Source organism: Prionailurus bengalensis, chromosome C1 (assembly GCF_016509475.1).
Source record: "Prionailurus bengalensis isolate Pbe53 chromosome C1, Fcat_Pben_1.1_paternal_pri, whole genome shotgun sequence".
Taxonomy (NCBI): Eukaryota; Metazoa; Chordata; class Mammalia; order Carnivora; family Felidae; genus Prionailurus; species Prionailurus bengalensis.
The window spans coordinates 103,480,476-103,491,347 of record NC_057345.1 but is presented as its reverse complement, the minus strand read 5'-3'; the positions used below and the strand labels follow the sequence as shown (position 1 = coordinate 103,491,347).

Sequence of the window (10,872 nt, the reverse complement as noted above, 5' to 3'; positions counted from 1 at the left end):
GTCATGGAGCTGGGGAAGCAAGGAAGGAAGTCAAAGAAGCCAGGAAAGTGGGTGCCTTGTGCCAGAGTGCCATGTGTTTGGCCACACGTGTAAATGATGCCGGTCTGCTGAGGGGGGCCGTGGGGCCTAATTCCCGTGGCCGTGAGGACATGGGAGAGGGAACCCCAGGACAGCCCCCGTGGGGACACAGCACAGCTCACATGCCACAGCTGATGGAGATGGGAGGGCCCCCAGGGTGGCAGTCCCCGTGGCAAACAGAGGCAGGACCAGACAGAGGCAGGACCAGTCAGAGGCAGGATCAGACAAAGGCAGCGGCAGCTGGCGGAGGGACCAAACGAGGAAGAGAAAAACAGTTTGGGGTGTGGGAGGAGCTATAATCTAACACAGCAACAGGAATCCATACTCCAAGAGCCACGGACGCCATTACCTCTGTGCCCTAAGCTTGAATGCCACGGAATCTGCACGCGAGTCTGCCCTCGCCGAACTGCACTTTTCTCTTGATCATCTTCTGTTTCATCACACCCAGGGCATTAACGTGGCCAAAGACTTGACCTGCACACTGGTTGGCCACCGAGCCCTCAGCAGCGTCACCCTCCAGCTTGGGAGGGATCTTCACACCCATGGAAGCTTCCAAACCCTGCTCTGAAAATAAAAGCACATCAACAGGATCCACTGTTAGTCGTGATCTTCCTGTGACTAAATCCTCTACCTACGCTGACATCGAATAAGGACGGTGGGCAGGACGAGAAAGGCCATCGGGAAGTTCACGTGTGAGGGGCGCCGAGGGACACGCTTTGATTACAGCCTGTGTTGTTGACCTCTCTCACGCTACCCTGTAAGGATAAGAGCGCGGGGAGGCCAACATGCCCCCAGCGCCAAAAGTGAAATTGAGAAAAGTAGAATTGGTCAAAACACACAGTTCTGACAAAGAAGAGACAAAGGCCAGGAGGTGGTGCTCGAAAGAGGCTGTCCTATTCAAGGGAGGAGTCAAAGTTGAAGGCAAGCCTTTTGAGAGTCACCGGGGAAACCAAAGCTGGGGAATTTACAGAACACGCCCCAATACTTGATATATTTCATATATGTACACTATGCAGAGCATACACACCGAATACACGTAATGTGTGTGACGTAAGACGTAATATGTGTGTCTATAAGCACATTCTTATCTAATTGAGTAAATGGGCAGTTAAGCGTTGGGGGACATCGAGCATAAAGTTCTAAACACTCTTCAGTCAGTTGCAAGTGGAAAATATATACAAACTTGAGAAGGATGAGAAGAGTTGTGGCAAGAAACAGGTGACCTTTTAAGCACCGAGGAAGAATTACAGGCTGAGAATCAAACAGAGTAAAACCACCTGCCCCAGAGTGATAGTTTGTCTTCCTCCAAATTCATCTGTGGAAACCCAATTGCCAACGTGATGCTGGGTGGGGTGGGCCTATGGGAGGCAGATCCCCCCATGAAAGGGATCTGTGCCCTATGAAATTGACCCCACAGAGCTCCCTCACCCCTCCACCCTGTGAGGACAGAGCAAGAAGGCGGCCACACATCAGCAGGAAGGAGGTACCACCAGGCGCCCAATGTGCCACTGTTCGATTTTGGTTCTACTCAGCCTCCAGAACGGGAGACACAAATCTCTGCTCTGACTAAATCACCCGGTCTATGGCATTTTTGTTATCACAGCCTGAATGGACTAAGAAACCCTCCTTGGACAAAAGTCTGGCATGGAGCCCCGTTTCCTGCTGAGGCCTGTGGGGAAGGTGAGCCACAGAGAGGGACTGAGCCAGCAGGAGAGTCTGGGCCGGGACCACGGGAGTCAGGGAGAAGTGGCAGAGAGGCAAGAGGGAGAAGACAGTAAGAATCTCCCGTCCTAAGCCACCTGTCAGGGCTGTGCTTCCCTGAACTCCCACTGAGGCGTCCTCTGGAGCATCTCCACGGGGCGACAGGGCTGCGCCCTCATCACCTCACTTGGGAACTGTGTCTCCTCTTTTCACAGATGAAGTTGGTGCCTGAAGAAGGAGACCCAGGCTCCAGGAGGGGACACCAAGGGTGGGAGGGTAAAGACGACACAACCCAGGGGAACGCTGAAACGCTCGGTCTTCATGAAATGTGAGCTGACGCGGATCCTGATGACAACAAAGCTGGGGACGTGCTCGTGGAGATGAGGCGGGACAAGAGGAACTAGGTGAAGTATCGGAGAACAGAGTGTGCACTTTAGGAAACTGGCCCCTTATAGTTGCAGAGAAGGGAAACCAGGCAAATGCATGGGAAACTGTCGTGGGGCCAGTATTTCCACCGTTACTGTGAGCGCCTAACAGGGAATATCGGCTGCCTGATGGATGTTGAAGGAGAGCAAACACTGGCCCACAAGCCTTGCTGAGAGAGTCCGGGAAGATGGGGTCCAGCGAAAGCGGAGCCAGGTAAGGACAGCTCTGGCACACGTGAAACAATGCCATGGAACCATTTTCCAAGTGTTCAGACGCCACAAAGCCACAAGAATTACGCATTACAGATTCATCGATGTTCTCAAGCCATTTTGCTCACTCGGGTCCCTGGAAATTATGTAGCTTCCTGCTCCCAGCATTGATGGGATGGAGATCCCATTTTCAATGGTTTCAGATGAAGGGACCGAGGGGGACATACATGAGATGATGAATAACGTGGCCAGTAAACAGCCAGGAGGCTGAAACCATGGCACCTGGGCAGACAGAGCTGACCCTCACCCCCAAGCTCTTTGGAGCTGGAGCGTTGTGAGTTTGGAGCTGGGCAAAGCAAGCCTGCAAGAGGCCCCATTGCTGCCTGCGCCCACAACCCTGTGACTAGAGCTTCCTACTCCCCCCCGCACCTCTCACCTTGGAAGAGCGGCCGTTGGCTCCCAGAAACCATCGTGGCTGCCAGTCTCCTGATGGCGGGGGAGGGGCGGAGCCTGGCTCTGCGGTCACCACAAGCCAACTGCTGGTCCGGCTGCCCTGGCACAGAATTGGCCACCTGGGTATCTGACTGTGGCGGTGCTTGTGAAGCTTGCACCTCCGTCCTTGGGAAAGTCAAGTTTCCACTCGATGGCCCTTGGGGACCGGGCACCTGCATCGGGGCTGAAGCAAGAAGACACTTCAATGGACAAACCCCAGTTTTCTTAACTCAGCACTGCCAGAACTTCCATTTGTGATGTCCTCCCGCCTCGTCCCCCACCGTCTGTGAGACCAGCCAGTGAGCAGGTACAAAGGCAGACATCATGGATACGAAGGCGATGTCACCGTTGTGTGCCTGGGCATGCTGAGATGGCAAGTGTCCAGGACGCAAAGTCCCTGAAGGGAAGGTCACCCCCTGGAGTCCAGACGGCTTTGTATGGGAGGCGGGCTCATGCCTATTATTCTGTAGTAGTACCCTTCGTCCTACAGCCTAGAGAGAAGGTTCTAGAGAGGCCTCAGGGCAGAACGAGAAAGTACTGCTGATATGTGCCCCAAAAGAAAAAAGAAGAGGGGCAGAATTTGGCCTCAAGGCTTCAGATGCCTGTTTCTCCCTGGCTGGTCCCAGTGCAGGGAGGCTGGGGCAGGGCAGCCCTCCTGGGGCGCCCCCTGCGGCAATCACAGCCCACACACACTGTTCCCACGTTCCCACCAGAACCTGCATCGGGGACGGACTGTGCATAATGGAGACGCTGCCTTCATTCATCTCCGCCCATCCTCATAGCCTCTCATGGCCCAGGCTTAATGCAAGGCCATGTCACACGCATCACCCTCCTGAGACGCGTCTTAACCTGTCCCATCCCTGCCCCCATGGAAACCCAGACCTGGCTGTCAGGGTCTCTGACACAGAGCTCTGCAGGGTTACCAGGGTGCCAGGCAGCCAAGTGAAGAGCCACCATGGGACCCCTAGTGAGAACAGAAATCGTCTGGGACCTCTCAGCTCTGATTGCTTTTCATGGAGCGTCTCCTGCAGACCTTGAGCTCCTGGAGGGGCTGGATGAGCCCTGGCTCTGCTCACACCACAAAGTGCACTGACAGGGTAGGAGCTGGCACTCCTGCAGGGTCACAGGGGTCGTTGGGGGCGTCTAGCAACTGTTCTCTTTGCATTTACAACTGTTTCAGATCATTTGGGTAGAACTGGGTGCTCTGGTACACAGGGAGGCGGGCGCCCCAGGAGAAACAACTAGCAGCTCAGCAACGATTTAACAGATGCAGCCAATGTGGAGCTGACCACAAACCTGTGTGGAAAGCCAGGGAGTTTGTAGGAAGCCACACAAGAAATACAATTGGCAGCAGAATTGCACAAGTAGCAGTGGTCTCCTTTTGGAACAAAACAAAATCAGGAAAAAACAAAGGAGGACTGTCACCCAGCTGTCTCCGGGTAAGATAGCGGTGGCTGAGATTCTGAACCGTTTTTTCCCTTTTCTCCATTTCTCCTCTCGAGCCTCACTTGGTACCAACAGCCTGCATGTTGGACGGGGCCGGGGGACAGAGGCCAGCCTGGGACAGAAGGAAGGAAAGGGCTCTGAGCCACAGGATGCCTTTCAAAGAGTGAATCCGAGAGCAGAGTTCAAACCGGTACGAGCCTACGGGGCCTGTTGGCAGGGATGCAACTCTCAGCCGATTCAGGTTGTTGAAGACACAGAGGACAGGCTTCCTGGGGCCCCAGCAGGAACTTCGTGCCCCTCACAAGAACAGGACTCACCATCTACATCCACGCCCAAGAAGACTTCCTGTTTGTCAAAGGTCAATGAGGCACTCCTATAAGGCCTATAGGTGTCTGACAGGTCATGGCCAACAGAAGCAGTCAAATTGCATTCCCCCACTGAGTCCTGTGGGTCTTCATCCTCTGGGGCCACTGGCAGCTCCCTGCAGAGCCTGGTGTTGCTGGGAGGACGAGACATGCAGAAAGAAGGTTTAGTCAACATGCAGTGCCAGCTAGTTTTGAGGGCAGGGCGGAGGGACTGGTCACAGAACACAAGCAGGATCCCCACAAAGGGAAATGAAGCAGTCTGCCTGCAGCTGGGCCACAGTGTGGGTGCACCCGGATAGGTGCGGGGGGGGGGGGGGGATGGGGACAGGCAGGTGCTCAGGGCATGGCCAGAGCGCCAGCTTATGGGGCAGGAGTGGGAACCACCCCAGGGCACAACAGTCATGACCCACAGCACACCAGAAGACGATAAAGCACCATCAACACTTTGGCATACACTGTGTGGACATTTACACAAAGCACCAAGAGAACCCCAGGCTAAGGCAGCATTGTAGACTCCTGGATATCTCGTGGGCCCAAGGCCGACGTGTCTAAATACTGAGACGGGAAAACTGTTTTCCTAAAACCATCCTTGCTGTGAATGCCCGCCAATGTGCTAATGGCAACCGGCAGAGAGAGCTGTGCATCTTACACGGGACCTAATACGAGGAGAGACCGGGAGAGTGCAAGGCATCCTGGGACTGCTTAGTCCACCTGCGTCAGTGAACGAAAGATACTCCATTTGAGAGGGATTAATAACGGGGCCTATGCGAGTACCACATGACACAGAGGACCTTGCTGAAGGACCACCTTGTGGGTGTCGGAAGGGATGAAATAGGTGCATTTAGCTCTTTCTAGATTGGCCTAGATCTGAGATCCCCAGATGTCACCACTGAATTAAAGCCCATGATTCTTCAGAGTTACCTGGGGCATGTCGGGTCCTGGTCTTCTTCATCGCAAAGATCATTATGATTGTCTACAAGTAAATACAGACCGGCCAGTCACATAAACAGAGCAGCACTTGGACATGAAAATTAAGTGTCCCACGCAACTAGCACACGGGCACTAATGTCCTTAGTTGGGCAGCAGGGCATTGAGAGAAATAATCCAAGAGGCCTCAAGCAATGCCTTGGGAACATGCCTTGGCTAGCTTTCCTAAAGCATCGGGCAGGATTTCCCTGATCTGGTAGAGCCCCATCTCAACAGTCCGTCTGCAGAGGTCAACCTCTGTTTTACCGCAGATTCCGGGGAACGGCTTACCTGCATTCTCAAAACGTACTGCAAACTTCTCTCACTAGCTTCCCTCATGAGATACTCTAGGTGGCAGGGTTTTAGGGAATTTCTACAGAGGCCAGACTGATGCACGGAATCTGCAGACCCTCAAATCAAAGGAAATCTTTTGTCCGTGATCCCTTTTGCTACACAGGCACATGGGCCATGCACGGGGTGGGGCCATGCCGGGGCTCAGCTATGCTTCAGGGAAACGTACAAGCAAGCTGATGGTGGAGGTGGTTATGTCCTGACACTCAGACGACGACTTAGGGAAGACAACCAACACAGAGGACACGGACACTGGGGACCAGAGCAGTGAAACCAGGGAAACAACACACCCAAAGACATGGGTAAGGCTGACATCGCCTTGACAGGCACAAAACTTCAAGGAATATTGTTTGGGATGAAAGTGAGAGGATGGCAGTTGAGGAGACACAGTGTGTGGAAATCAGGAACAAGACAGACTCCTCTGCGTGTGCCTCACAGATGAGTGTGAGTTTGTCACACCCGCCCTGACCCCAATGTCCTGACTTGTGTCAGGAGCCACAGGCATGGCCTGAGATGAGGAACAGAGGGCAGGGCCCTGATGCATCTGATGTCTGTGCTTAGAAGTCTATCCTAGAGCCTGACTCAGATCCATATGTCTACAGGGCTGAAACACCTGGATAACAAATTCCAACATAAGCAGAGTAGGGATACCCAACTATGGGGTCGACTTGGGAGTCCAGTTGGAGCTTTAGCACCTTCGCAGTGGAGGACTCACTAGCTGCTTCCAGAGCAGGACAGACATCCAGATCCTCATATGAGTTGATGTTGGCCCTCCTGTGTGTCCAGGGGGAATCAGATAGGTCAGGCAGAGCTGAGTAAGTCAAATAGCGTTCATCCAGTGAGTCCTGTTGGACATCCTGCTCTGCACTCTCCTGCAGCTCCCTGCAGAACCTGGTGGGGAGGGGAGGTCTGAAGATTAAAACAGGAAAAGTAGACACCACAGCATCTTACTGGTTTTCACGGGGAGCCGAGAAGTGTAGTCATAACGTAGGGGCAACCCCATTATTGACAGGGAAAACTATCTTCCTGTTTCAGGGGCACAGTGGGGATGCTATGGGGGCAGGAGAGGCAGAGAGGGAGAGACAGGGAGACGCGCGCGCGCACACACACACACACACACACACACACACAGAACAGAGGTGTTCAGGGCACTGGCCACAGAACCAACTTCTGTGCACCAAACTGAACTACTGTGGAATGGATGTCATGACTCACAGCACACATGGAGAATCCTAAACATGAGTTCAACCCTTTTGCATAAATTTTGTTGATATACATTCAGTGGCTAAGTGAACACATGTTAAAAGGCATCATCCACATGGAGAGATTTGCATCTTCAAGGACTCTTTCTCTTACTATCGTGACATCACGTGAGGTTTTTTGATTTTTTGGCAGTTATCCATTTGCTACAGCAGATCCTCAAAGAGGTAACACCAGAGAGACAGAAGTAGACACGTCTGTCACTCTGGTGTTTCCCAAAGGAGAGATCAGGGCAATACAGAGCACCTCAGGGAGTGACAATTCACCTACTTCAACTGACTGCCCGTTATCGAAACTGAGGGATCATTAAAGGAACTTATCCACATAATACATGAAGACACACGTCATGGCCAAAAAAGATATTCTGAGACTGGAGAATGGATGAAATAGGTAAATTTGGCGGTTTCTGTTTTTCCTGTGAAATGTAGAGTTGAACCACTGAAATAAAATCCCATGATTCCTCAGACTTACCTGGCGCATGTCAGGTCTTGGTCTTGTTCCTCCTCTTGATGGGTGTGATTTTCTGCAAATAAATACAGACGGGGCCAGTCACGTTAAACAGATCCCTGCTTGCACATTAGTAACCCAGTGTTCGGTGCCACCCGGGGACTCAGCGATGCTCAATGAGAGCACAGGTTGAGTGAGAAATATTTCAGGGTATCTCAGATAGTGTGACAACTGGCTTGATTTCCTGGCCTGAGCCACTGGGAGAAATTTGCTCTCTCCAAGAGATCATCATCACAAGTTCCTCTGTTTTGAGTCTGTGCAAACACTTTCAGTTCTCTTTTTCACACAGATTCTGGGGACCTGGCCTCTCTACCTTCTAAAAGGATACGTGCAGTTTTCAGCCTTCTCTCGTGAGATACCTGGCTGGTGACGGCTTAGTGGAATTTATACACTGAGATGGAACAGAGAGCGTGCAAGTACAAAGCCTCAAATTAAAATGAGTCTTTGAGCGACACAGAAACCTTGGCGCAATTCCTGTGATGAGGGAATGCCAACGCACAGCTCTACTCCTGGAAACACACAAACGAGCTAACAGTAGAGGCACCTAGTAGGGTGGGTTTTCAGACGAGGCTTAGGAAGACAAGCCAAAGCAAAGAGATAGAGAATGAGGCTAAGAACAGGAAAGCCAAGGTTACATCTTTCACCCTGGACAAGGATTCCGACTGACTGTGGCAGGCATGGATTCTTAAAGGACCTGGCTCAGAGATGAAATGTGGAGCATGAAAGCTGAGAAGAGGCATTGCATCCAAGGTCTGACAGACACCTTCTATGGTCGTGTTGCTGAGGCGAGTCGTATCTGTCATGCCGCCCTTGGGTCCAATGACCTGACAGTGAAGCCCAGGGGACATGGGCATGTCCTGGGAGTAGGAAGGGAGAAGAGTTCCCTGACCCACATGATGTCTGTGCTTGAAACTCCATCCATCCTGGAGCCTGGCTCAGATCAAGATGTGTGTACAGGGCCTGCACACAGGGATGAGCTCTCTCAGCACAGCACAGGTGTGGGGCACAAAGACCAGGAGATGTACGGGGCAGTCCAGCTGGAGCTTGATCACCCTGACAGCGGAGTACTCACTGGCCATTTCCAGAGCAGAAGAGACTTCCAGTTCCTCAGGGAAGAAGATGGCGGTGCTCCTGTAAGGCCAGTAGGAGTCAGACAGGTCAGGAAGAACCGAATATGTCCAGTAGCGTTCATCCAGAGAGTCCCATGTGATTTCCTCCTCCACCACCTCTAGCAGCAGTCTACTGAGCCTGAGGCAGGGGCAAAACTGAAGATTAACCAAAGAGGGATCTGAAATCCTACGTCCTGTCTGGCTTTGATGGAAGGCAAAAGGCATTTTCACAAAAGCAAAGAGAGTGCCTCATTAATGAGAGAAACAACTCTTCTTTTTGTGTGGGACAGGGTGTGTCTGTCACAGGGGCGGCAGACAGAAAGGACAGTAAGTGCTCTCTACACTGGCCACCTAGCAAGCTGATGAGGAAAGAGCCTGAATGAGCACCGTGCCATCCAGTCCTGACTCAAACACACAGAGTCACAGGACAGCAGTGGCTCCCTCCCTTCCGTTCAAATGCCCTTGAGTCCTGCATGGAGTGGCCCAGTGCGTGCAGCTTCGGGGGCCGGCTACTGTCTCAGAATTCTCATGCCATGAAGGCCTGTCTCTCTCAATATCACGGCATGATGGCACATTTTAGTCTAAGTACATTCTTGCTCTGAAATACATGCCCACCTGCTAAATCGAACGGGGCAGCAAGTAGATTGCCTTTCTCTCGAATGCTGGGGAGAATGGTGAGTGCAGGAATCCCTGTGCCTTTAGCTCACCTGGGCCAGCTGACTGTGTGTTACTCAACTTGAGTCGTAATTAAGAAATGGGAGCGATACAAGTACCACAATGAAAACAGAAACCATTGTGAAAGCGGATAATTGGCCATCGACCGAATGGATAACATGGTTCTATCCAGCACTTTCTGCCTTTCCTTGGTTCTGAGGTCTGCTGACGCCACCACTGATTCCCCAGCCCCCAAGTATTCAGAATTACCTGGGGGCATCTGACTCTCGCCCTTTCAGCCCCTCGTGACCCATTTGGTTGTCTGCAAATAAATGAAGAGAAAGAGTTCCATTAGGCAGATTCCCCTCCACAAATGCTCACTCCCATGTGCCGTGTAGCAGAAAACAGAAATAGAAGCACAGTCATAACAGGCAATTGTGAGAGAAATCATTCAGGAGGGATTCAGTAGGGCCCTGGAAAAAAATCACTGGGATTGCTTTCTTGAGCAAATAAATGTCCCTGATATGACAGGCCATGATCACAGTGTCCTAAGACAGGTCAACACACACAGAAAATTTATCCTTTTTCCCAGAGATCTTGGGGAAGGACCTGGCTGCTTCCTAGACCATTGCTGCAATATTCAGGCTTTTTCCATTTGAAATGCTTCAGGCTAATGGTTTTGAGGAATCAGCCGTTGAGATTAAACTGACCATTGGAATCTACACACCATCAAAGCAGAATAATCTTCAAAGCTGCAAAGCACCAGGGGCCGTTCATGGGGTCGGGAAGTTCCAGGGCCCTGCCTGGCTGCAGAGAAACATACAACGTATGATAGACGTAGTCCTGTCCTGGTTCTCAGCTGACTTGAGACAAGAAGAAAAGGAAGAGACAGACCAGGTAGAGACAGTGAACCTGGATCGTGACATTTCCTATGATATAGAAAAGGCTTCCAACAGCCTTGGGTGGCCATAGATATTCAGAAACATGGTTCAAGGATGGAAATCAGAGCCTGGCAAGAGAGATAAGAGATTAATCCAAAATTTGGAGGTCTGATAGCGACCTCCTGTGCCTGGGGTAGAGAGGTATAGGAGTCTGGCAGGACCACCTTCAGAGCAGCGATGGGCGGCGGCTCAGACACAAAAGTGCCATGGCTTAGACATGAATCGAACAAAGCTCACTGACTCATGGAATGTCTTATTTCAAACTCAGTCCTAGAGCCTGGATGGAAACTGTCTGTGAGTACATGGTCCACTTCTGCGGGTTAAATCTCGTAGTCTACACAGGGTGTGTGCAAACAAAGATTATGCA

General features: G+C 51.7%; 1 pseudogene; it reads right to left on the bottom strand.

Annotated features, from left to right (window-relative positions):
• LOC122481036 overlaps positions 1-10,872 on the bottom strand; it is a 30,207-nt pseudogene that overhangs the window by 3,863 nt on the left and 15,472 nt on the right.